The sequence below is a fragment of the Vicia villosa genome, linkage group LG5, assembly GCF_029867415.1.
Source record: "Vicia villosa cultivar HV-30 ecotype Madison, WI linkage group LG5, Vvil1.0, whole genome shotgun sequence".
In the NCBI taxonomy this organism is placed as follows: Eukaryota; Viridiplantae; Streptophyta; class Magnoliopsida; order Fabales; family Fabaceae; genus Vicia; species Vicia villosa.
The window spans coordinates 96337032-96343363 of NC_081184.1; the positions used below are offsets into that span (position 1 = coordinate 96337032).

Below are 6332 nucleotides of genomic sequence, written 5' to 3' on the forward strand. Positions count from 1 at the left end.
CTTGAACAGTAACTATGATATGGATGAATGTAATGGATAGATGGCCTAAATGAGGTATGCACATGAATATGGTATGAGAGCCAATTAGGGAATAAATAAGTGGGCAAATTTTGGGGTGCGACACACATTAAGGGGCACGTCTTTCAAATATTGGGGAAATTAATACGAGGCTCGATCAAAAGGAGTTGATTTGAAATAGATCATTAGATTGAAATCATTCCAAGAGTCATTTAATCAAGGGGCATGGTGCTGCGAATTCAAATTAGTGAGGCTAGCCATCTCAAGCGCATACTACGGTAAAACTACGTCCAAGCTCATATCAAGGCAAATCTCTGCGAAGACCTAATAATTGGGGCAAGACATACTACGAAGGGGAAAGCTATCCTCATATTTTTTATAATCCCTAGTGAATCTCTCTCCTACATTAGCAATCTTCGAGTTCAAAACAAATATTGGGAAATCATGCTAGCATAACACCCTCCCATTGTCAGTAACCCTACTGATTGTTCATTTCCTAAACCATACAATTTAGAGCATTTTGGTAACCATACCGTCGTCAATAACTTTACTGTTCACTCATTCCAATCACCTGATTGAAGTCTTCTGATACCCTTACCGTTGTTCATAACCTTTCCTTTGTCAAAACGCTCTTGTTGTTACCCGGTAACCTTGTCGATGTTTTACACCTGAATATGTTTACCTTTCCCAATCACTTGATTGTTTTTCCCCGGTGACTCCATCGATGTTAGCAACCTTGCTACCTTTCCAATCACCTGATTGATGTCTCCCGGTAACCTTACTGATGCCAGTAACCTTACTGAGTGTTTATTTTCCAATCACCTGATTGATATTTTCCGGCAACCTTACCGATGCCAGTAACCTTACTGAGATATCCTTCCCAATCGCCTGATTGATGTCTCTCGATAACCTTACCGATGCCAGTAACCTTACTGAGTGTTTATTTTCCAATCACCTGATTGATGTTTTCCGGTAACCTTACCGAGGCCAGTAACCTTACTGATATACTATCCCCAATCGCCTGATTGATGCTTTCCGGTAATCTTAGCGATTCTAGTAACCTTACTTAGATATTCCCCCAATCATCCAATTGACGTATCCCGGTAACCTTACTGATGATAACAACCTTGCTGTTCATTTCACTTTTCTATCCATCGAGTTGATACTCTTCTAGTAACCCTACTAATGTTGGTGTAAAATCTAATTCCAGTTTGGTAGTCAGTTCTCGTCTGACTGTTACGTCAAAATCCAATTCTCGTTTGGTAGTCAGTTCCCATCTGACTGTTATGTCAAAATTTGATTCTCGTTCGATAACCAGTTCTCATCTGGTAATGTTCCAATTCCCGTTTGAAATCTATCATTTAATCTCCAAGCTTCTGGTCAAATTTTAGGTCTTCCGGTATTTAATAACCTTTCGATTCGAACGTGCGAGAACTGCGTACTCTCGCACCCTTCGATCAAAGAGTAAATAAATAGGGGCAACTATCATACCCCAAATTTGACCCACTAAGACTTGTCCCTTCTTATTGGCACATCATTTAAAATACGTATGTATTAAAATATATATGTATATAAGTGTGATCAAGATTATAAAATGCATGTATACTTCAATTCAATCTCTTAGGCTTAGCATCCATAAGATGTGAGGTCATTAGATTTTATTGATTAAATGAGGGTATGCATGGAGTAAAAGTGTGTATTTAATTGGGCTTATTATTCATAAAATATGAGGCCCAATTTCAAAATTCATAATTATTTTTAAACTTGGGTTTTATAAACTTTCTTGGTTTATTTACAATATTTTGGATTTTTGTAATTATTTGTTTAAAAATATAATAATTTACTTGTAAATTATTTATATATTTTTAATAACAAATATTAGCTCGTCTTTCATATGCTTTCAATTGGTTTTTTATTTCAAATAAATAACATAGCACAATTGGCAAGAAATAAGGCTTGCAAGTAAGAAGTCACAGGTTCGAATCCCTCTCTTATTTTTTACTAATGACAAAATTTTGGCTTTTGGATATGGGTTATTTCCTTTTATGGATTTTTAACCTAATTTCCATCTCTATAAAAAGGGGTCTTGGCAACCATAAAAGGGACCTTTTTCCCACTTTCACGAAGAATTTTCTAAAACACACATTTTATTCCTACGCTTTTTCTACGCTTCTCTTCTCTCTCAGAGGGTTTGCCTTAGGGTTGTCTTGAACAATCCTAACTCGCCGTTGTCGATTAACTGACAACGGCCGACAAACCCTTTCCCTTTTTTTAAACTCAAATCCCTCAGCTCAAACTCAAACATTTTTTGGCCAATGACTTCATATGAGGCCTCCCTTTTTTTGAAACCTTTTTTTCAAAACCTTTTGGCCGATGATTATCTATGAGGCCCCCCTTTAAAAAATATTTGTTTTGGCCAATGATGAATATCTGAGGCATCTTCTGTTGAATTTTAATTCTTTATAATGTTTTTTTAATATTTTAAAGGTTTTTGGCCAATGATGATACATTGAGGCCATTTTATTTTTGCTACAATTTGGTTTACATGCCTTTTGACATCTGGATATTGTTGTCTCGATTTGACAACGGCCCTATCAAAACCTTTAAGGTTTGCTATATTTTGTTTTTATTTTGGTTGTATTTTCTTTTGCTGTATTTGGTTTAGCCATGGTCATTGTTGTCTCGATCTGACAATGACCTTATCAAATCCTTTGAGGTTTTGCCCTTTTGGCCAATATTTGGCCAACCCCTTTTATTTTAAATAAAATAATTTTTCTGCTAATATATAATAAAAAACTTTTTTATAAAAACCTAAAGGCTAAATGGGTCCCCTTGAGTACAAGGGAGACAAAGGGTGCCTAACACCTTCCCTTTGCCTAATTAACCTACTTACCCAAAATCTCTTATTTTTTAAGGGTTTCTCACTTGCTAAATAAAGTGGGTGGCGACTCCGTTTGAACGTAAATTTTTAAGCCGGTTGCTACAATAGAGGCTCCCCCTGATTGGGTAGCAGTTTAACACTTGGATCCATAGGAGTATCAAGTGGTTTAATATTCAACAACCATGTTTCTTCCAAAGTATCACCAAGCCATCTCTAGATTGGGTCGCCTCAATTTCTAAGAAGTAGTGGAGTTTATCAAGATCTTTTGTTTGAAAATGATTCGAGAGATGTTGTTTCAACTGGAGTATTCCCTGCTGATAGAATCACCCTTGGGCAGAGTGACACTAAAACACAGAATGTTCAACTTCACTATGGACCATACTAAATTGTTGTACTACAGTGCTGAATCTGCCAAACTAAGCTCTCGGAGATTGCTTAAGACCATAAAAGACATGTGTAACCTACAAACCATATTTGAGGACTCCCCCTGAGCAGCAAACCCAATTGGTTGCTTTATATATACTTCCTCTTCAAGATTACCATGTAAAAAGGAATTTTTGATGTCAAGTTGATGAAAAGGCCAATGTCGAATGATAAACTCCTTTGGCTATAGACGAGAAGGTATCACTATAATTCTACCTAAAAACCTGAGTGTATCCTTTGGCTACCAAGCGAGCTTTAAATCAATCGATCTTTCCATTTAGACCAACCTTCACTATATAAATCCAATGACAACCTACTAAAGATTTCCCACGGGGTAAAGGAACCAGTTCTCAAGTACCACTGGTTTGAAGAGCACACATTTCTTCAATCATTGCTTACCTCCACTCAGGGTGAGATTATGCTTCACCTAGAGTGTTAGGAATAGAAATATAAGACAAAGAAGACAAACAAGTATACTGCAAATGGGAAAGACAATGATAACATAAATCAATATAATGTGGAGAAGGATTTCGTGTTTGACGTATACCTTTTTGAAGAGCAATCGGAAGATCGGACTCAGGTTGTTGGATTGTATCCAATGATGGCGAAGGGGTCGAAGGAGAGTCTGCAATGACCTTAGGAACATGTACTATGTCAAGGATAGGTACTACCTCAAGGATAGGTACGACAGACGTGGGTTGTCGACGGTGATATGTTTGAAGTGGGCGGGAAGTTAGGGGGTCTACTATAGGGGTTTCTAGTGGGCCAAGTTCCCTATAATTATGGGCATAATGGAATATGATACTTCCGGAAGAGGTGTGGGAGTACTTTCCTGAAGGGGGTCTGGAGTTACTTTGTTGAGGTCGAAATATGGAACAGACTCGAAGAAGGTAACATCGGTCGGTATGAGGTATTATTGTAGAGTATGTGAGTGGCAACGATAACCCTTTTGAGATTGATGATAAACAAGAAAGACACACTTTAGTGATCGAGCTAACATTTTATCAAGACCGTGGGAGAGATTGTGTACAAAACACGTAGACCCGAAGACTCGAGGAGGAATTGGGTGGATAGGAGAGTTTAGAAATAGGATTGAATGAGATATTTATTATTAAGGCCACATGAGGGCATGCGATTTATGAGGTAGCATGTCATGAGAACTGCATCCCCCAAAAAATATGATACGACGTCATAGATTCGGAGCTAAGCTAAAAATGATTATATTTTATTAATTTACATCTTGTAGTTATCAGGGCTATGGCATGAAGAAACTTGCGCCATTGTTTCTAAAGAGAATCCAAGAGTAGGCATTCGTCATCCTGGCTCAACTAGAATGTTGGCTTCAGGAGTGGAAGCTCAAATAGTGAGTGTGGACACACAGAAGCCACTCCCTCCAAAACAATTAGGAGAATTGTGGGTAAGAGGACCCAACATGATGCAAGATAATTTGTCATTCCATGCAACATTTATATAAGTGCATAAATTCGAAGTCCATTTCCAACATTATATTTTTCCATATGAAAAATTTTCTATACAAATATTTCAGGTTATTATAACAATCTAGAGGCCACAAGATTGACTTTAGATAAAGACGGGTGGGTACATACAGGAGATCTTGGATATTTTAATGAGAATGATCAACTTTATATTGTCGAGTGGATCAAAGAAATGATCAAATACAAAGGTTTCCAGGTATGCAATAAAAAATGATATCATGTTAATTGTATTTAACAAATGTTCCACAATTTTAGTAACTTAACTCATTAATGGTAATTTTTTATCCTCAGTTTGAGTGATTATTTTCTTATAATTTTAATTTTATATGTGACAATGATTTTTAGTGATCACGAGTTTCACTCTAAGTGATGTTAACTAGGTTGCGCCAGCAAAACTTGAAGGTCTTTAGTTTCTCATCCTGAAATACTAGGTGATGTTGTCGTCCCGTGAGTAACGCATGCATGACAGTTTAATTTTTGACATACTATCATATTGTTATTGTTAATTCATATTTGAATTATTTATTTTCTATATATTTCCTAATGATGAGGCTGGTGAAGTTCCAATTGATTATGTTGTTCGTTCGCCCAATAGTTCACTAACTGGGGAAGAAGTTCAGTAGTTTATTGCTAACTAAGTTATACTCATTTGGATAATTATATATATGTTGTGTGCATTTGTCAATCATTACTCATTTTTATACTCATTTACAGGTTGCACCATTCAAAAGATTGCGAAGGGTGACATTCATCAGCAGTGTTCCTAAGACAACTTCAGGAAAAATTCTGAGAAGAGAGCTTATTGTGAAAACACGGTCCAAAATATAAGATATTGCATATTCTTGTGGCAATATTTATGATAGAATGCAATTCCAAAATGTAAATAATATTAACTTCGATAATTAATAGATCAAGAAACCTACATGCATGTTTGAACATTAAGAAAGTATACGGTCTCAAACAAGTTAGTGATAGATGGCATGAAAATCTCACTACTTATCGATCACACATGGTTTCTTTCAAGCTCTATTAGACTGATCCCTCCTTTTCAAATGGCAAGTACTCAACTTTCACAACTTTACTTCTATATGTGGATGATGTTATTCTTTATGGAAATTCTTTATAGAAATTTTCCCACATCAAGAACATTTTTAACTCTTCTTCAAGATCAAAGATTTAGACATTTTAAAATCCTATCAAGCCTTGGAAGTATGACTGACAGTCAAAAACTCTAGCAACAGAATGTCTCATTGCCAACAAAATTATTTCTTATATAATTTGTTAGTTGATTCTAGTTTACCATCATCAAGACATCTCTCAACTGTATAATCCTTTCATAAACTTCACAATGATACCAACAAACTCTACCTTAACATTCCATCATATAGATGTCTGACGTCTCAATGGCCTACTCTTCTACCAACAAAGGACTCGTCCTGACATGACCTTCATCACTCATGATTCAACACTATTTTGCATCCAAACCCACAACTATATCTATCAAAGTGCGTCAT

The 6332-nt window shown here is 36.2% G+C and overlaps 1 pseudogene; it reads left to right on the forward strand.

Annotated features, from left to right (window-relative positions):
* The first annotated feature begins 4192 nt into the window (after window positions 1-4192).
* On the forward strand, window positions 4193-5563 carry LOC131605040 (probable CoA ligase CCL7; annotated as a pseudogene).
* The last annotated feature ends 769 nt before the right edge of the window (window positions 5564-6332 follow it).